Source organism: Ambystoma mexicanum, chromosome 3p, assembly GCF_040938575.1.
Source record: "Ambystoma mexicanum isolate Mex_15411 chromosome 3p, UKY_AmexF1_1, whole genome shotgun sequence".
Lineage (NCBI taxonomy): Eukaryota > Metazoa > Chordata > Amphibia > Caudata > Ambystomatidae > Ambystoma > Ambystoma mexicanum.
In genome coordinates this window covers 870409655-870431220 of record NC_090925.1, presented here as the reverse complement: position 1 = coordinate 870431220, position 21566 = coordinate 870409655, and the positions used below count along the sequence as shown (strand labels likewise).

The following is a 21566-nucleotide window of genomic DNA, read 5'->3' as shown; positions in this document are numbered from 1 at the left end:
ATGTACTAGATCCTGCAGCCTGCCTCTTACATGCAGTTAGATGGCCTCTCCTTGGTGAGGCCCTGCGGCAAACGAGTCTTGTCTGCACGGCCACCGCCCCAATCCACCCCCCGCCCTATCAAAGGCAGTTCGCACCGGGGTACTTGCGCTGGCAAGTGGAGCTGTCAGGGAGCGATAAAGGCCAAGAGGTGCCAAAGACCATGTACACTTCAAAGTGGTCTATAGAGCATGGGTTGTTGTTCCCATGTCTACCTCCAGACCCCGTGTCTCCTGCCAAGCATCCCCCCTCACGCTGGACGCCCCCCTGCAATCCACATAAGTGTGTCTCCATTCACAAGTCTTCCTGTGTCTTGTCTGCACGACCACCGCCCCAATCCACCCCCCCGCCCTGTCAAAGGCAGTTCGCACCGGGGTACTTGCGCTGGCAAGTGGAGCTGTCAGGGAGCGATAAAGGCCAAGAGGTGCCAAAGACCATGTACACTTCAAAGTGGTCTATAGAGCATGGGTTGTTGTTCCCATGTCTACCTCCAGACCCCGTGACTCCTGCCAAGCATCCCCCCTCACGCTGGACGCCCCCCACATAAGTGTGTCTCCATTCACGAGTCTTCCTGTGTCTTGTCTGCACGACCACCGCCCCAATCCACCCCCCCGCCCTATCAAAGGCAGTTCGCACCGGGGTACTTGCGCTGGCAAGTGGAGCTGTCAGGGAGCGATAAAGGCCAAGAGGTGCCAAAGACCATGTACACTTCAAAGTGGTCTATAGAGCATGGGTTGTTGTTCCCATGTCTACCTCCAGACCCCGTGTCTCCTGCCAAGCATCCCCCCTCACGCTGGACGCCCCCCTGCAAACCGCATAATGCCACGACATATTCACGTCATTCATTCACAAACACACCCCTGTTTCGAATTCTTTATAACCCACTTCATATTTCTAATGAGAACTTCTTTGCGCTTTGCTAGTCAACCCGTGAAGGTGCTGGTTATCTGCTCTTCGTCTCTGTGAACTTCCGTGACCACTTCGAGCAAACTCGTCAGTTTGCAACCTGTGAACTGCTCCCTGTTCTACGACAAGAAACTACTCTGATCCCTGCATCTAACTGTTTGTTCGTCAAGGTAAGGCTATGTACCATAATCATTTTGCGTCCAATTTTTTAATTTATATCTATTTGCTAGTAGTCATCAAATTGCATCCATGTTTTCTTTTCGTTCAAGACAGCACATGCAAGGAACTAGTCACATGTTCTGAGTTTAGTCAAATTATTTTTCTATTTTTTTAAAGTTATTCAAATACTTATCCGCATGTGAATAACGTGTATAGTTCCAAGAACCAAAACGAACCTTGCATTGAACCTTTTATGTGTCATTTAATTTTTTAACACATTGGTATTCATAGAGAATTGTTGATCTTTACTTTTCAGAACTTTCCACAATGCCTGCCTGTTCCATTGGCGGTTGCCCTTCGAAGACCCATAAAAAATCTGAAGGTACTATAATGCATGTTTTCCCTAAGACAATAGATCAGATAAGAGAATGGGTCCGATATTGCGGATATCCACCGTCTGAGCTTGAAAGTAGAGTCCTAGAAGTCTTTGCGGACAAGAGGGGTGATCGATACCGCATCTGCAGCAGGCACTTTAGCTCAGACATGTACTCCACATCATTGCTAATAAAGAAGAACACACCGCGAGCGAAGCGAAAATTGCTCTCAACCGCTATTCCCACTCTATTCGTCCACATCCCTCCACTGGTGAGTCAAGTTTACGGATTTAGCTCTCGGCCTTGCGGTAGTGTGTAGCATTAGCTAACAATAATTTCCCCATTTATGTATCCACTCAATATGAAGGCGGAAGATTCTCCATCCGTGTCGTTATTGCAGTCATCAGCCACTTCAAGCGCCTATCGGGTAATCTTACTTAGCTATTCTGCCACTGACTTGTTTTAGGCATGTAAATCAATAGTTTTAATTTATCGTGTAATTATTTTACCTAATGGTACACCCTAGTACTCGTCCTCTAGTCTTTGTTTTCAGTTATAATTATTGTTATCCAAAATAATGCAAGTACTGTCTTTCAGGGAGATGCTGAGGAGTCCAACGCATTGACGACAACCGTTGAGTCACTCAGATGCTCGAGGTACGTTTCCGGACAGTTCCATCGATGGAGATCATCAGATCTTGCATTCTTGTAGCGTGATTGTTACACACAATGTTTCTTTCGTTTTTAGCCATTGATATGTCCTTCTGTCGTCGCCCTCCTATGTGTCTTCTTTTTTCAATATTGTGTTCATTACTAATGAAAGTCCTATGTTTCAGGGAGTCGATGGAGCATTAGTCCAAGAAGAAGGGGGAGCATGCAGTTACGGGTCGGCGCAATGTTCTACAAGAACATCACCCCTAGTAGTTGATGCAGATCTCTGGGTGGTGACACTTCCAACGATCGAGCAAATCGAATCATATTTAGATATCCATTACTTATTTTAGACAACTGATCATTTGTGCAGGTCTATTTAGATGAGCCGTTGACGCCTGCACAAAGTTTATGTTCTTTTTAACAAAATAGAAAACCATACTAATGCAATTACTGTGTTTCAGGGAGTTGCTGAAGCGTCATCTTCAATAATATCATCAATGGAAGTCTATGCGGAGCCCGAGGTATGGATCTTGACAGTTCCATCTAACTAGATCAACAATGCGTGAATAATTGTCGTTTGAATGTTCTACACAATGCGTTCATTTGTGTTTTGCTATTGAGATGTACGTGGGTATTGGTCCCCAAGTACATTTTGTATTTTCAATATTATTATACATACTAATGAAAGTTCTATGTTTCAGGGAGTCGATGGCGCGTCAGTGCGTGATGGATGTGCTTATCATGAAAATATAGTCGTTGCAGCGCAAGAGGAAGTGGAGACATGCACACACGAGTCGGAGCAACAGCGTCCTGATGTTGAAGTTCGAGGCAAGAAAGTTTCAAAGAAAAGAAAGCAAAAGAAGGTTAGTGTCCTGGTCACTATATTATGTTGTTTTTCAATGTTAATAGTTCAATACTGTAAGTTGTGTTTAAACTGAACATCCCTTTTCCAATCTGTCCTCTAGTTGCGAGTGGGTGTACGAACTAGATCTACACAGACAGTGAAGCGAACGAGAGATGTTGCTTGTCAAACCTTTTGGCAGGGACTTGAGACTGGAGATGCATCGTGCCAATGGGAAGAATATGAAGTGATTGACAACGGAGCTATACCACCACCAGCCATTGATAGTGAATGTCCTCCTGGTAGTTCGGATGCAGTCGGAGATCAATTCACAGAATCCACACCCGCAAAAACTAAGACCGCGAGAAAGTTGAAGAAATTGTTTTATTCACCCATCGCCGGAGAAGGAACAGATGTTGCAATGGAAGAGAATGAAGTGGACGACAATGAAACACCATCAATATCACTGAACATAGCGGAAGACGATATCAGAGATTCTACCTTTCATGTGAGTGACATGTCCTCAACGTTACAGGCCAAACCAGCTGGGATGCAGAGTGACAGTATAAGGAAAGAGGCCAAATTCATTGTATTCGATAGTTGTTTGATTGATATTATTATTAGGATGAAATGTGGGCATTCGGTTGGTGGGGAAGTATGTGGGGAGCCATTGATTAATGTGACTCGTGCAATTCGAGGCACTAACCTTAAAATACATGCCACCTGTACAAAATATCATCCTTTCTCATGGTCTGCACAACCCATGCTGGGGCAACTGCCAGCAGGCAATCTACTTTGTGCAGCGGCCGCACTTTTTAGTGGTTCAAGTTTTAAAAAGTTAGAGTATTTCTTTCAGTTTGTGGGAATCCACTTCATTGCGAAAACTCAGTTCTACAAATACCAAATCGATTATCTATTTCCAGCCATTAGCGAAGCTTGGAGAATGGAAAAAATGTCTATTGATAGTACATTCGCGGGCAAACGGTTCAGGCTAGCCGGTGATGGACAGTGCGACAGCCCAGGATTTTCAGCCAAGTACTGCACCTACCACTTTCAGGACATGGAAAGTAAGAAAATTGTGAGTTCGGTGGTCGTGCAGGTGTCACAAAGTACATCCTCAGTGGCCATGGAGAAAGTTGGCTTTGTAGCATCATTGCAAGAACTACAACCGCGGGGAATGGTGATCGACCTGATAGCCACGGACAGACACGTTTCAATTGCCAAGACAATGAGAGAAGAGTACAAAAATATAAATCACCAATTTGACGTATGGCATCTTGCAAAAACAATCAATATAAAAATGTCGGCTGCAGGTAAAAAAAAAGATATGCAAGGTATTTCACAGTGGTCCAAGTCAATCAGCAACCATCTTTGGTGGAGCTCAAAAACATGTGGAGGGTCGTTGGAAATTCTACTGGAAAAATGGCGGTCAGTAATGCTACACTGTAGCAACGTTCACCGCTGGACCACAAACCAACATTTCCACAATTGTGAACATGGCCATTTGTCCACAGAGGAGGCACGGAAGAAGAAGTGGTTGATTCCTTCATCACCCACTCACAAAGCCATTGAAAAGATTGTATTTGATAAAACTATAACAAGAGATTTGAGGGGACTCACGGAATTCTGCCACACAGGAGATTTGGAGGTGTTCCACAATATGTGCCTAAAGTACAGGCCAAAACGATTGCATTTTGGAATGGAGGGCATGATAAATCGGACTCTTCTAGCGGTCTTGGCACATAACCATAATGTTGGCCGTCAACAAAGTAGGACGACCGGAACTTTAGGGACGCTTCGCTACAATAAGGCCTTCACTAAAAGAAGTAAACAATGGGTGATCAAACCAGTGTTTCAGGATATGCAATATGAGTTTATTGAGAGACTTATTGTTGATGTCCTAGATAGGCACATACATGGAGTTGTGAACGAACCTGTGCAGGGGACAACTGCATTGCCACCCAACATTGCCTCTGTTCCATGTCCACCTAAAGCAGAGCTCATTGAGAAATACACATCACGGTTTAAATGATTGTAATTTGATTGTCTGTTCTCTCGAGTCTCCTCATGTTGCAGGCCCATTGAATATGTGTATCTATGTAATGTGTAAATAAAAGTGATTGCTCAGTGTACATGCAATGTGTCTCTCCACCGTTGCCCCTCCCTTCACCGTGCAGTTGTGCGAACCACCCGGGTGTCACCTGTGACTTTGCTCTGGAGTCTCCTCATGTCGCAGGCCCATTGAATATGTGTAGCTATGTATTGTGTAAATAAAAGTGATTGCTCAGTGTACATGCAATGTGTCTATCCAACCTTGTTCATTTGCGCATTAAATTAAACCAAACAGTAATATAAATCATTTTTCAAAAAATATAGAATGTCTCCGTATTTATGGTTCTCTGGGGCTGCAAATGCACGAAGACAAAATGCAAAGATGGAGTGTACATTTCAAGTCCTGTGAGATGGCCTTACACTGAATGTAGCTAACTAGGAATGTGTGCTCGTTCAAAGTGAAGGTCAGCTGCTTTGATTTTTTGCTCGGGTGCCGGAATGGCCCACGACTCAGTATAAGGTTCTATTGTTATTTGACCTTGACAGGCCGGGACCATCCCGAAAGACTTCTTTTGGGGGTGTGGTGCAATAACGTAAACGATAATGAATATAATTTCAGAAACGAAAGCCATTTAATGTTCGTTCATTAGAAGAAATAACGTCGGCATAGAAGGAGTGGTATTTCGGGGCTGCCCTACGCACAGACACAATGGAAAATGCAAATACAATGTAAGTAACTCTTTAGATGAGTTTATACCGAAATTTAATTACTATACAGTAGCTTTAAAGATGGGTTAAGTTGTACTTGTTCGTTCTATGTGGCATATTGTTTTGTACCGCGCACTATCTTGAGGAGAACCATCTCCTTTTACGGAAGCACCTCAAAACCTTCCTCTTTGCTTCTGCTTTCTCTCTCCCTCTCCCCTGCTACAACTGGTCCACTGTCTGCGACCTCGGTCCTGGGCCCTTCCACTCTCCACCTGCACTGCCTCCCTGTCAACCCCTGCACTGGGGGACTGTCTCAGTATCCTACAGCCCCCCCTTCCCAGCACTAGTTCTGCACTTACCTTGCACTCGCCACCAGCTGGCCCTATGTAGTTATTATTTTATGCTACTTACCTTGTACTCCACTTCCCCCCTCCCCTTCCCCTTGCACTTTTACCTTCCCCCTACCCCTGCACTTGCGCGATCTGAATGACACCTGGCCTAGTAGGATCGTTGTCTGTCTTCTCCATTTCCCCCCCCCTCCCTGCCTCGCCACGCCTTGAAACACTTGTGTATAGGCGCGTTGCAAATGCCATATTATATCATATCAGTGACGAAGTGGTCCACTGGCGCTCAGGCGGCTCTGAAAAAGGCGGAGGAGAGGGGGTGGGTTACTGGAAATGACGTATAATACCCAGTTGCACTGTCCTAGCTATGAAATAATTTCCCGACCTAATATATAAAATGAATAATTTTAATAAAGATCTGATGGTGAGACTAATTTCATTTTTTATGTTTTTAAAACAGGTACATCCTTCATTATTGTATGTGTCACCAGTACCAGACACCGGCGGATTGCTTTTACAACCGCCAGTTGCTTCTCCGCGTGAACAACGTTACCACCCTGACCATTTTATGGGACGATCGCCAAGTACAAGTATGCCCTTACGCGGTACTAATGGCTAGATGCAACATACATACCGTTGTGGTGGCCTAGTGCCTCGTTGTTGGAACAGCCATGCGATTATCAGTGCGACCGAAGAGCTTATTTTATCGTAAACCAACACCCTGTGTACTGCACACGAACATCGCTTGCCTCAAGACGAACTATTTTGGATCGAGAGCAAAGAAAAATGCAAATCGCTGAATATTCTCTAAACATTTGATGTCAAATAAATGTACTTTACCAAATTTACAATCTTGCGGTTTGATTTAAAAGTACAGTTTCATATTCCAAATTGTGGCGCGCTGTGTTGTGAGCTGATCTGTGTTGGTTTCCGGGTTCTGTGTGGAGTCGCGTAGAAGACGCCTGGGCGCGTTTGCCTACACAGCACAGTCACGTCACGGATAGAGGCGGGGAATATGAATGTTTTGATAAAGTCTGTTTCAGGGGCGGGGGATATGATTTAGTGCCGCAAACGCAGGTGAGCCAGGTCGATGTGGGGAAATGATAGGATTATCACAAAATGGCGGCTGATTTCGAGTGCGTTAATGGACGAAAAGTCGGGTAAGGTCCATAGGAAAGTTTTCTACGATCTACCGATTTATGCTTAAAAACACATGGCCGACCGTAGGAACAATAAAAAAAAAGTCCCGGAACTATCCTTTAACGTATATTGGAACCATCGATGGACCGGGTCTTATCCTTTCATCGATCAGGTTTCCTCTATAATTGACAATCTGCTCGAGTCATCCAGTGCAACTGGCCTGATACTCTGTGGCGATTTTAATATTGCCTTTTTTAAACCACAGAGTGTCAATAAAGGTCACTTAGCCAAAACCTGGTCAGATGAAATGAACGCAAGAGGTTTGTCAATGTTAAATGGCTGCACCCAAGGAGACATACCGGCGAAGCCCACGTGGCAGCGCGAAAGCCACTGTTGGATCATCGACTATATCTTTGTTTCTGATACGATGCATGCGAGAATAAAAACCTTGAATATTCGTGCAATGGACAATAGCGACCATGAAATGCTGGTATTAAAATTTCACGTCACAAAAGGCGTTGAAAGCAAAAAATGGGGCTCATAAATTTTGGTAGAATCTAATTGCCTACGTGTAAGACTGGAAGAACACGAGGTGGCCAACATATTCTCCCAATTTAAGTTGATACCGGAAGAGATTGAATATGCACCTATATTGGCGCAATTTAAAAGCAAAAACAACGGAAAAAACATTGTTTTGATTTAATGGTGATGCAACGCAAAAGATCTATGAGAGCTGAAATCCGGAAAAATAATCAAGGACCAAAAGATGAAATAACGTCAAGAAATAAAGTAACCAAACAGCGTTACAAAAACTGGATTAAAAGCCATCAATTTGTATTACACCAGAATGATGCGGAGGCCATGTTGAAGATCTTATCAAACAAGAACAGCCGTGAGTTCTGGCGAACTATAAACTGCATGGAAACCCCGCAAGAGGCATTACAAGTATGCCTGGTGACTGAAACTGAATGGGTCCATCACTTCATGGCGCTATACCACAAAAATCTTGCTCCGATTTTGCCCACAACTAACCAACCAGCTTGCAACCTAAATTTTTCAAAGGATGACATCCTAAAGGCAATAATGAGAACAAAAAATTCAAGGGCCCCGGGGCCTGATGGCCTGTCAAACTTTATGATCAAACAATTCCCTGATCTTTGGGCTGACTTGTGCTTCGATCTTTTTGCAAGAATCAACTCGCAAAAACAAGTGCCAACATCATGGAAGTCAGGGATAATAGTGCCAATTTTTAAGAAAGGGAATAGAGCCTCACCGAAAAACTATCGTCCGGTGGCCCTGCTTGACGTCCTAGGCAAGCTTTATGCATCTTTGCTGCAAACTAAATTGACTAACTGGGCCCAAACAGCAAAAAAAGTGGACGAAAGACAGGCAGGTTTCGTGAAATTGGTGGGGTGTTAACTGAACCTGCTAATCTTAAACCTACTGAAAATGGAAGCCCTGCGAACAAACACAAAAGTGTATGTAGCCTTTGTTGACTTTTCCTTGGCATTCGATATGATTGATCGGGAAGCGTTGTGGCATAAATTGGAAGTGTGGAGTTGTCCCGCAGACATACTTGCAGCAATTAAAGAACTACACACAGACACTACAATTGCGATTCGTCTTGATCAATCAGGCTCCCTGTCTGCCCAAATTAAGACACACAAAGGGGTTGAAACAGGGATGCCCGTTGGCAGCTGCAATCTTTAGTCTCTTCATTTTTGATATCGGCGAAGCAATCCAATCTGTGAGGGCTTTTCCACCGAAGCTTAACTCATCGCCGATAAGTTGGTTGTTGTACGCCGACGATCTGGTAATTCTAGATCAAACCCCGATCGGCCTTCAACGCAAACTTGACGCGGTACAAAAGTACGTGAGCATAAATAGCTTGAAGATAAACCCAGCAAAGACTGAAATATTGGTGTTTGAGAACTTAAGAACGCGCCAAAAACAAAGGTTCTCAAAACACGTGTGGTCATTAGATCAAGTTGACCTTTGCACTTCAAAAACCGTAAAATACCTGGGTATGATTCTGAACTCTAGTATTTGTGATGAACCTTGGGTGACTGATTCCAAGAGGAAATGCGGACAGTTGGCATGTCAGGGTCTTGTAATACACAAAAAATATGGGCGTTTTTCAATGCGACCATTGAGAAACTTTTATGAACAGAAAGTGGTCCCGATTTTGGTATACGGCGCTGAAAATGCCTTTGGTTGTCCGCTGACACATTGGGCATCATTAGAACACATGTTCTGGTCCAAGGCTTTAAGCCTACCAATTGGAATCTCGACAGCATGCATAAGGTACGAACTTGCTCTGGTATCGATGCATGCCAGGATTTGCTGGAACCAACTATCCTTGTTCCGGAAATCAAGAGCAGAGGAGGGAATTTTCCAATTTAAGATTCTCCACAACGCTTGTGCTAGAGGCTCAGATATTCTGTCTCAATGGGTGAAACGATGCGAAGACCTATTAAGAATCAATAACATCAGCTTGAAAACTCTTCATTCAAACCCGACAGCAGTTAAAGTGAAGCTTTGGCGTACTGATTGGATTAACACATGTAGTGAGCGTCATACCGCCAGTGCTATGAAAGATGCTCCCGCTGAAGCGAGAGGCTATAATGTGCTGCAACCTTATATGAATCGCTTCCCAAATTCGAAAGCCCGTAGATTATTCTTGTTATTCCGGCTGAACGCGTTTAAAACGAAAGATCGCACCAGTCATTGGGCGGGGGATGCAGGTCTAAATCTCACTTGTCGCATCTGTAGCAATGAGCTGGAATCCCTCAATCACCATGTGCTATTCTGCCCGACCTTAAAGAATGAAAGATCGATTCATCTGGGCCAGTGGTACGTTAACCATCAGTCATTGTGTGCTGAGGATTGGTGGCAGAGAATGTGCAACGGTTTGGACATGAAACTAATTATGCCCCTGACTTCATTTTTGGCCATAATTGAGGAGAGGATAAAAAAAATTAAACTGAAGGACTTCTAGGTAATGAAGTTAAGTGATATAAAGGTTGACTGAACATTGTGAAAAACCGTGACCAGGAGAGGAGCCATAGTCAATGTCTGGGGACGTGGGAATGGAGGAGGACAGCGGGGGCATTATATTAAGATGTTAACTGTTGTTTTGTTCTGTTGTGTAACATTTTAAAGGTTTGAATTTAAACCAATAAAATAAAAAAAAAATAAAAAAATATAGTATTAAGAATACATAGAGAGTGAGAATCAGCACTGGAATGTCCATACTCATCCCAGTCGAGATAAAATATTAAGAATACCTGAAGAGAGTGTGAACCATTACTGGAATGCTCATACTTGTCCCAGTCAAAATAAAGTGTGAAGAATACAGGAAAAGAGTGGGAATCAATACTGAAAGCCTCATGTTTGTACTAGTCTAGCCAAAGAGTGGACATTAAATAAAAAGAAGTTCTTAAGTTTGAATAAAGAGAAAGGAATAAACTTGTCCCATGAAAGTAAAGGGGGGGAAAATGTATTAGAGCAGAACAAGAAAAGAATGAGAAGGAAACAAGGAATAATCAACTGAAAGAGTCGGTTGAGACCTTTTAAGAGCCTAGTATCAGAACTGTACAATTTGATAAAAGAAGTTACCAAAAACGACCTAGGGATACTTTATTGAACTGAAATTGGTGGAAATCATCTCATGGGAGAAGGGAACCATTCTCCTGTGCTTTTGGTTGTTCTATTGGTGGCAGGGTTAGAACAGGTGAGTTTGGACAGGGGACTGATCTTGATTTGGACTCACTGATGAACACCCTTAGTATAGGGAAATATAGGAATTCTCACCTTTCAGTTAATAAACAACAGCAGTGAGATGAAAAGTCAGAGTCTGTTTTCTTCTTCTGACGCGCCACAGAGCACAAGGAAAGCGTGTACAGGAACCTACTTAAGGTTCAACTGATGCGGGGATTGTCAGAAAAGCTTCTACACTTGATATATAATTGACAAAGGATTATTGTAAAAAGGAGAGTGGGCAAATAGTGAATGGAAGACGGTTTAATTGGTTAACATGTTTAAGTGGTTTCTTTTATATAAAAACCTGGAAGGGTAAAAGTAAACTCCCCTCTGGTGTACTGTGCCTTATTTAAAATCCTGCACCCAGAGCCTCACCTCACCAGCTGGTCCTTGAGGGCGGGGTGGTTCCAGTGTGGCCTGTTAAAGTGTGCACACCCAAGACAGGGCCATAAAACCAGGGGCTACATCAAACACAGTCAGCTAATATCCATTAGAGACCAACAGAAATCTGTGAGAATACACAGGCTGGAATAGTTCCAGAAGTGACAGTGCTGGAGCTGAATAAAACCTGAAAGAGATGAAATGGGGAAACCTGAATCCCAGAAGAGGTCTACATAATGTGTTTATTTATTTAATATACTTATAGCGATAAGCTTTGTATATACAATGTTAAAACACAACAACGGAAAGAATAAGAAGAGAATACATAAAACATATCAATACAACATCAAACAATTCCATAAGTTACAGATAAATTCATGCTTAAATCCGACATTTCTAAAATCTATTTACATTTCCAATAAAATTTTAAAATAAAATATATAAAATGAAGTTAATTTCCCTCCATCAATGTAGGCCATATCCAACATAGATCAGTGCAGCCTAATTCATTATTGTACGATTTTGTGCGCTTTGCTCTTAACAGGGTGAGACTCACACACTTAGTGATGATGTGTTCTAGTGATTATCACCGCACAGTCTACACATATGTTCTGCACATGGGATTCTAATTTTCCCTCCCTTTTTTCTAAAACATCACACGTAACATTTTAAGAGAAGATACTGTCTGATAATACTACTGCTAACAAATGCAGCAATGTATGATGGTCTACTATTACGGTCACTTCTATGTCTAATAAATGAACCACTGTTGGACTTCTTGGATAAGTGTACAGTAGGATTATCATAACTGTAGATAACTAAATTCTCTTTCAACCAGCGTTTTATCGCCTGGATAGAGCGAGCTGCAGAAACAAGGTCCAGGCCAACCTGCCATTTGTTGTAGAGAGTTAATATCTTACCCAAAGTCCCGAAAGTATTACATTTCTCAAGAAATACAAAGGCCTGAATATCTTGCAGTGTCATTGTTCCGTTGTTAAGTGCACGTAGATTTATAAAACACATAAATGTTCTTGAGATAAATGTTGACAATATCCCTATTAAATCAAATTCTAGCTGTAAGAATTCGATATACAGTGTTTGCGCAGCATTTTCACCTCATATCTAGTTAGTTCAGCTCCATTAGTGTGACCCCAGATTTCAAAGGCATATGTCAGCACAGGCAGAATTCTCGAGGTGTACAGCAGCAAGGTGGTGTGGACAGAGTAGCCGCCATTCATGCTCATAAATGCGCTTGTTGTGTTTGCCATTAAGATACATTTTGCTTTAGTTACCTGCTAGTGTGTATTCCACTTTAAGGAATCATCAATAAATAGCCTGAGATATTTGTAAACATTTACACGTTCAAATTTGGCACCATCCAATACCAATACTAGATTTCAAGCTCTTTTTGACTGAGAATACCATGATCTTGCTTTTTGCTATATTTACTTTTAGCGCATTTTGGAGATGCGTACTTGCCGAGAGCCCCAATCATAGATTGTAATCCTTTAGGGGTGTGGTCAAGCAGTACGAGATCATCCCCATAAGCAAGCTAGTTTATAGATCGTGTACCTACTTTAACTGGGCAGTGGTTTAGGTTGTTGAATGCTACATTCAAGTCAGCTAAATATAGATTAAATAGCGTGGCAGCAACAATACAACCCTGCTTCACGCCTCTACTAGTAGGTATAGCTGTCGACAATTTTCCAACCTCATCGAGGCGCACCTTAACACTTGTGTCATTATGAAGCAACAATATTTTTTAATAATCCAGGCGGAATGTCCCATGCCACCAATTTCCGCCATAGTCTGTTCCTCATCACAGTATCAAAGGTGGCACTAAAGTCTATGAATGCACAGTATACAGTTGTCTCTTTTCTCAGTCTCGCATATTCAACAGCAGACACCAAGGTGACAATATTGTGAGATGTTGAAGATTTGAAGAGAAAGCCGGTTTGATTGGGACTCAGAATGGCTTTATCATTTATCCATTCATTCAATTCAATAAGAATTACACTTACGAAAATCTTTGCTTGAATATCCAGCATTGCCAGCATACGATAATCAGAAGAACACGAGAGCACGTTCTACCAATATCGATAAATGATAGGCATAGTGCATGTGCCCACAAGTCAGGAGACATTTTTAGTAAACCATTGCATATGCTATCAGGGCCATGATTTGGTGGTTAATTTCATCAGCACAACAAATACCCTGTGAAGGATAAATACAAGCCTCGATATTGGCCTGCAGTTGTTTTTTGCGACTGAAATTGCAGGGTCATAGTTTGCCTGCTTAATGAACAATTTGTTAGTGCTCGTACGGGCTTTTATACTGTCTTTGTTTCTTCATTAACTCTTTTACACAGATAATCAATGAAGAGAAGGATGGTGTAATGGTTATCGGAGGGATAATAGATGCCCCAGAAAGTTGCTCAATGAAGATTGGTAAGAGACAATCCATTCCTTTGTCCAAATTGTGGGATTTCCATTGGATAATATTTCCACTGTTATTGACAAATAAATCACCATTTAGATCATAAGCTGATCAAACATACCCCCACTTCAGACGCAATATCATCAATTGGTTTAAAGAAAAGGTCCACTAGAACCACAGGCACAACCCATCACTTCCACCGCTCGAGCACACTTTGTATATATTGTATATATCGTAACTTCTGCCTGATCACAGTTGACTTACACTATTGTCATGCCTGTATATATTTTCCCTAATGTTTTTCTCTTCCTGCTACATTTGTACAGCACTGTAACTTAAGCTGAATATATCCTTGCTGCTTTCTGTGCCCTGATACACCCAGGTCTGGCGCGCATTATAAATAATAAAACAAACAAACAAAACAAACAAATAAGCAAGGTGAAAGCAGAGAGGCCTGAAGAAGAGATCAGACTGAGTGACTGCTACAAGAACCTTTCCAACAAAAGAACTATTCTCACTCCACACATTATCCACAGCCACCAATATGCAGATGGCACGCAGATCTACCTCAAAATATCCTCCATCGAAGACATCCACAGACTCAAAGCCTGCATCACATGGATCCAGTCCTGGATGTCCAATACTTATCTGAAGATCAACCCCTCAAATACCTAATTCCTACTGATGACCAACAACACCAAACACTCGATCATCTAGACCTGGCTCTGCTATAAAAGTCAAGGCCTTCACACCCCAGCAGGCCACCTGTGCCGAGTCCCTTGGGTTCAACATCAACATGTTCAAACACATAGGAAGGAAGACCAAACGGCTTGGCATCAACTTTCTCTCCTGCAGAAAATCAAGCCCTTCATCCCAGAAAATAATTTCAGGTCCGCTGTCCAAACCTTGGTCCTCTCTCACCTGGTTGGTGTCAATGCCCTATGGAAGGCCTTCCAGCAACTACCATGGCACCACTGAGAAGACTCATTAAAGGGGACTGCAAATTCGACCTGATCACCCGACCCTCATTGAGCTGTACTGGCTTCTGCTGCAAGCCTGTATCATCTTCAAATCCTGTTGCATCATCTACAAGGCTGTCACCCTTTAGTCCCCTCCCCAAGCTACCTCACTGAGAAACTCAGCCTCTCCAGAGGCCTGCGATCCGCCAGACGCAAGGATATTTGTAGACTAACTCAGACGGTGCAGGAAGGAAAGAAACTTCCTCCCATCAACATCAGACTTGCCCCATAGCTTCTACAGTTTAGGAATAGCTCAAGAATCCGAGTGATTTGCTGAAAGTACTGCGGGCAAATCGTTCGCCTGAGAACACACATACATTCTCACACCCACACACACACACCACACCCACAACACACCCCCCACCCACACCCTCAGCTCACCCCCACCCACACCCCCAACATAAACAAACCCCACTTACCTTCATCTTCACGCTGGTTCCCTGCAGCGCCAGTTCACTTTCACTTCCGTGATCGGGGACCGGCACTGCAGGGTCCTTTTCTTTCCTTTTTTTTTGTAACGGAAGGCTGCGGGGGTGTCCCCCGCAGCCCCTGCTCACTATACCATAAAGTATAGTGAGTGGGGTGATGCTGGGGACACCCCCGCAGCCCCCGCATTTTGTTTTCAATGCTACCACCAAATGTTTGAACTTTTGGTGTCCGAACCTTTGGTGGTAGCATTTTTAGAACTTTTGGTCAATGCAACCATTTTATTTTAGGTAATTTCAACCTAAACCATAGCTCAATACCTTCATCTGCAAGGAATGGCTCCTCCCTAACAATTAGGTCCACATACCCTGCACTCCCCACCCTACCTTAAGTTTGGTGATCTGCTCCCACTGCCTCCACCACTTGCTGCCAATTGCCCACCCTTGCCCACCTCCAATACCTCCCACTCCCTTTTTCTCCGCTTCCCTCACTCTGTTCTTCACCCTATGATTGTAAAGCACTCAGTTGATTCCCGAAGCTACGTCTGCGCTCAATAAATACCCTAATAATACTAACTGTTAATATTAGGTGTTGGAACTTGGTTGGCCATCTACTTTGGGACTTTGTGTTGTAGAAAAGGGTGAATCAAGGAAAGCAAATGACTTACAAGGTTCGGTTACAAACTTTAAAATTTGAGACCGAACTACTTCAGGTGTTAGACATCCGGAAGAAAAACATTGCATTGCGATGCCCTGTACTCAGTTTACTTTTGGATAAACCCCATTATGTTCATAGTTTTTTATCGAAAACTTCCGAAAAAATGGAGTGGTCATTGACTCCATGTTTCGTCAGCGGGAACGTGAACCTGAGCATTTAGTGATTTGCCAAGATGATGTAGTTTACTTGTGAAATCCAAGCAGTTATGTGACACCCCACTGATAGATTTGAGCTGGTAATGGTCATAAAGTATAGCAATGCGCCATTCCTTGGAATTATTTCATACTTGGAATGTTAACTGTAGCTCCTGTGACAATGAGAAAAATCCTACGGATGGTATCCATCAGAATTTCTACCTCTCGGGATTGTTCACTCTTCTCCTTGCCAGTCATTAAGTAGAATTAGTACCAGGCGAGGGGGGTGTGGCAGCCTACCAGCTAGTGAGGAGGCTCAGAATGGGGTCTTTACCACATGGTATAGACCCCATTCCGAGTCTCCTCACAGCGGGAGGCCGCCATCTTCCCTCACCACGAATCGAGTAAGTGCACTCCCTACGCCACTATGCCCTCCAAACCCCCATACCCACCCCCCGTTGACCAAACATTTAGGCCCCCCAACACCTATACACTTACCTTGTGTTTCCTTCTTCCTCGTCGGCACTGGGAACAGTGGTGTTCCCAGTGCATCTCAGACTCCCAAATGGCCACCATGGAAAGTTAGAAGGGACTACCTGTAGTTTTTTCTCAAGTTGAGAAATGGTTAACACACTGTTTCTCAACTCGAGAGAAATACACTATTAGTAAGTACCCCGGTAGAATGTGCTGGAATACGGGGGAGGAGAGCATTACAGGTGAGGTAATTCCCCAGGGTTCACGTTAAAGACCTTGCTTCGCTCGGGCTTTTAGCTGCTTCCCCAGGCCATTACCTCACTGGTAATTCCCTGACTTCTCAGGTTATATTGCTTAAATAGCCATGGAATTGTAGAGAGAATAGCAACCCAAAACCCGAATGATAAAAATAATTCAAAAGACCAAATAATCACTGCACCTCTTTCCAAGGGGCAGCAAGGTTTATTACATACAAAAAGGTCTCAGATGGTCCAGTAGAACCGAACTGACATGGAGCTCACCACGTCCCAAGAAGTTACAGGTTATATAGCGGAAAACCGCATATCTACATACATAGATTACAATGTTATCCCACCACCCTCATTGGCTACCATTTATAGAACATGCTAATACCCCCTATAGTCCCTAGACTGATTGGCCAAACCTCATCTAAACCTATTCCCCTAGAACACTGAGTGGGCCACCTGAAGGTGTCTCACTTACTAGTCCCTGGGGGATCTGTCACCCAGGTGGCCAGGACACAGCCATCGCTATTGGATCCAGTTACTGGGAGTGGACCAGTGCGGGAGGATCACCTGGATGGGGGGCGTGGGGTTCTTGGGGAGTGGAAGTGGGATACCGACGGGTGAGATGCGGTATCCCCCTTCTTGTAACACCTTTTGCCCATCCTACCCGTAGGATACTCTAACACTCTACCTCACCCCCTTTTAAAACATGAACACTTTCGCACACCACAAAAGACGACGACAAACACTAAAACCGTTCACCCGACATGCCCCACCACAAGTGTCAGGAAAAGTCAGGCAATTGACCAGAGTCACACACACCGGCTGGCCCTTTCCCTTCCCCACAGGTATAAAAAGATGGAGCACAAGAGCACAATACGAGCATGGCAGACTGCACAAGAGAGCTAACTCAGCACGGCTATTCAAGAGGAGGAGAAAGATGACGTGAACTGAGTGGGTGACAAGGAGAGAAGCAACCTTGCCCTTTCCGATCAAGGCCTGTGAAACCTCCACAGAAGGAATCGTAAGACAATAGCCAGCGTGTGTTGCAGCAGATTGCAACAATACATAGTGCCCTCTGCTGCTGATAAACAAGCTGGGGAGAGACGCTTTCCTCCATGGTACCGGCCTTGACCCCAGAGACAAGAAAGACCAAGCCATTCATCAAAGCCAGTGAGTCGAGGGGAGAGCCGATAAGAAACTGAACTGTGTTGAACGAAAGTAGCAAGCGGCTAACTGAAAAAAGTACAAAAAACTGTTGATACAAAAGGGGAAAACCAGCAACAGACGAGTCAGGCACCACGTGGGTGCTCACTAAGGAATCTCTGGGCCACCCTATTGTTGAAACTACCGTTTCAGGGGTCTAGTAAAATCCTCTGTAGAGTCAAAAGTCTTTGACCGGCAGATGATTGTGAAGCTAAGGGGAGTGAATCACGCATTGTACAAACTGTTCAATAAAGTTTGTCAATTGGTAAAGTTGGCAAGAGTGAACCCAATCCAGGAGGTGCCAATATAAGTGGATGAAGCCTTAAGTCATAATGAATAGTGTGTTGACAAGAGTAAACACGGCAGAGGGATGTTCACAGTGTACTATTTAAAAAGACATTAGAATTTGTGAATGTCAGATAAAATTGTGTTGAAAGCCGTAGCCGGCAGAGGGAGGCTAACAGTCGAAAAGGGTCTGAGCCCGGAAGAAGGGGATCCAAGAGCAAAAAGCCATCACCCATCAATCCGTGAATGAAATAGAAAAGAGTGCACTAGAACAAGTCTTTTGAATACATGCCAGAGTGAACCCGACAGAGGGAGGCTGATATTCGAGAGGGGTCTGAGCCCGGAAGAGGGGGGACCCATGGGTGAAGAGTTATCACCCAAATACAAGCAGAGACAATCAGAGAAGAACTTTGGAACTTTTTGTTTATTATTTTGAGCCCATCAGACACGCAGAAGCGAGAAGCTTATATACCAATAGACCTGATATTGCTAAGAACTTCATGTGGATCCAAGCCCGGAAGAGGGGGATCCAAGGGTGAAGAGGCATCACCCAACGTGCAAGCAGAAAAGGAACTTTTGTTTATTAATTTTGAAGACATCAGGTCCTCAGAGGCAAGAGACTTTGTAGAAAAGAGACAACTGAAGACCCTAATATGCTGGGAGCGGAACTGTTAACTCGTGCTGGTAAAGCTCTAGCGTGTACTGTGCTCAGGAGTCCCACCTTGTCTCGTGCTCAAAACGTGGGAAAGGGAGACCCGACTACCACATCCTGACTTATTATTTGTGAACACTTTTTTCTTTCCTGTGAATCCTATCCCACACTTTTTGTTTCTATTTAGCTTAAGGATTGGGAATATGTTTTTTAGGACCTTTTATTTGACAAGACGCCACCAGGACCACCTTTTTATTATTTGATGGTTGTGGCTTGCTCCCATCTTAGATTTACGTTTAGATTAGGTGTTTTTCCACCCTTCCTATACAGTTTAATAAACATCCTTGAACAGTGATCACTTGTGTCTGTCTGTACGGTTGCCACCATGAATTCCTTACACTAGGCAAGGAAAATTCGTTGTCACAGGATCCCAGAATTCTCATCCTCTCACCAACTTTTTCAACACTCTCATTTATGCCAGTGACACTCTCTCTCCATTCTCATCACAAGAGACACTCTCTCCATGTTCCATACTCTCCCGTCATTCAATTTGACTGCATTCTTAACCTCTCTCATCTTGTCAGGCTTGGACCACCTACAACACCCATCTCTGAGGGTGGGGGATAATTTAATTCTCACCATATCACCTACAGCAGGGAGAACATTATTCCTTCTCATACTAACACCATCACATGCTCCTTTGTTCTTTATATGACTGATTCTGATGTTTTCAACAACACTCTGCAATTTGTTCCCCATATCAATGGCTTTGCCCATCCAAACAGGTACCAATTACGTGTTGGCCTTCCTCCCCCTGCTAAGTTCTAAAGGGGAAACACCTGTCATACAATGAGGGGTGAACCTGTGGGTAACAATTGCATCTTTCGCTGATCCCTTCCAGTCTCTGCCATTGGCCCAAGACCATCTCATAACTTCCTTCAAGACCTTATTAAAGTGTTCAACCACCCTGTTGGTTTGGAATGGTAGATGGCGCTCTTCCTATGTTCAATGGATTTCTTCTGACAATATTCCTCCATCTCCTCAGATCTATACTGTGATCCATTGTCAGTAACTATGACTTTGGGATATCCTTCACGTTCACAAATCTCCAAGAATTCAATAACAGTTTTTGTCATCAGATTTGGCTTGATCAAGTCTTCAACCCACTTGGTAAGTAAGTCAATGACTACTAGGCAGAAGGATTGCACCCCATTACTCCACACAGGACCTAGCACATCCATTGCTAACTCATCCCACAGCTTTTCTGGAATATCAGTAATTACCATTGGATGTCTAGAACTCACACACACTGTATCACTCTTAATGCAAAGGATACAATCCGGGACAATTCTCTCAATTTGCAGATCACAGGCTGGCCACCAGTAGTCACTTCTTATTCTCTGCTTAGTATTAACAATCCCCTGGTGACCTTCGTGAGCAAGTCTTATGAGTCGCTCCTGAACATTTTCAAGTGGAATTATCTTGTCACCACGCATTACCATCCCTTACTGGATACACAAGTCGTCTATTACATTCCAAAAGGCTAATAACCACAGTTTCTCAAAGACTTTTTTTCTTGAGTCTACTTAAAATTTCATCCTGTCTGATGGCTTCTTCCCGTGGCACAGTCATGGAAGCCATTTCCCAAACTACTTCTTGGTCTTTCTCTTCATCACTCAACATTACTACAGTTGTCAACCTTGACAAGCAGTCGCTGCAAAGTTCTTCACTCCTGGCAAATACATGAAGACGCAATTGTATTCTTGCAATTGAGACACCCATCTCCTGATGCGAGCTGAAACTTTGTCCAAAACCTTTGAAGTAATTATCTCTATAAGTGGTTTGTGATCAGTGTGGAACTCAAAACTTGTGCCTCAAATAAAATTCCAAAGTTTTGCTGCATCCCACTTGATAGGCAGTGCTTCTTTTCCAATCGTAGCATACGCCTTCTCAGCTCCTTTCAGTAACTTGGATGCAAAGGATATGAGGAATTGCTTCCCATCTTCCTCTTGTGTCACCACTGCCCCTAGCCCAACATTGCTGGCGGCTGTCGCTATAATCACCTTCCTGCTACTTCTGAATATCTGCATTACAGGAGCTATTGCCAAGGTCCCCTTAATGAATATATTATTCCTTGCATTCTCTACTCCAAACAAATGCATTTATTACTTTGATTAGTTCACGCATGGACACCGTTTGTTTTGAGAAATCACAAATTAATTTTCGAAAGGTTTGAACTTATTCATAACATACAGGTCTTGGCATATTTTTCATGGCTCCTGCCAACTGTCTCTTAGGACCCATGCCCTCAGCAGAGATAATATGCCCTAGTTACTCAATCTCCTGTCTATTAATTTTGCATTTTTGACGACTCAATATAATGCCTGCGGCATATAGCTTCTTGAACTCATTATTTAATATCTTTTATTGTGGAGCTTAAGATCATCTGCATAAACCAGGATATTGTCTTGAAAGCATAAAATTCCCTCATCTCCATTGAACAAATTGTGCTTAACTTTCGGGAAGACCGAGGCGGCCGACACTAGGCCAGATGGCACCCGTTTGTACTGAAACAGCCTCTCAGGAGTAATGAAAGATATTAAACACTTGGACTC

The 21566-nt window shown here is 43.4% G+C and overlaps 1 protein-coding gene and 1 long non-coding RNA gene across 6 annotated transcripts in view; one reads left to right on the top strand and one right to left on the bottom strand.

Annotated features, from left to right (window-relative positions):
- LOC138581031 (sulfotransferase 1B1-like) overlaps positions 1-21566 on the bottom strand; it is a 537627-nt gene that overhangs the window by 186916 nt on the left and 329145 nt on the right. The window lies entirely within an intron of this gene.
- LOC138581033 (uncharacterized) overlaps positions 1-21566 on the top strand; it is a 470134-nt gene that overhangs the window by 336425 nt on the left and 112143 nt on the right. For both annotated transcript variants that reach the window (XR_011304409.1, XR_011304408.1), the window contains exon 4: positions 13726-13804. This is a non-coding gene — a long non-coding RNA (uncharacterized lncRNA). The remainder of the gene's footprint in view (positions 1-13725; positions 13805-21566) is intronic.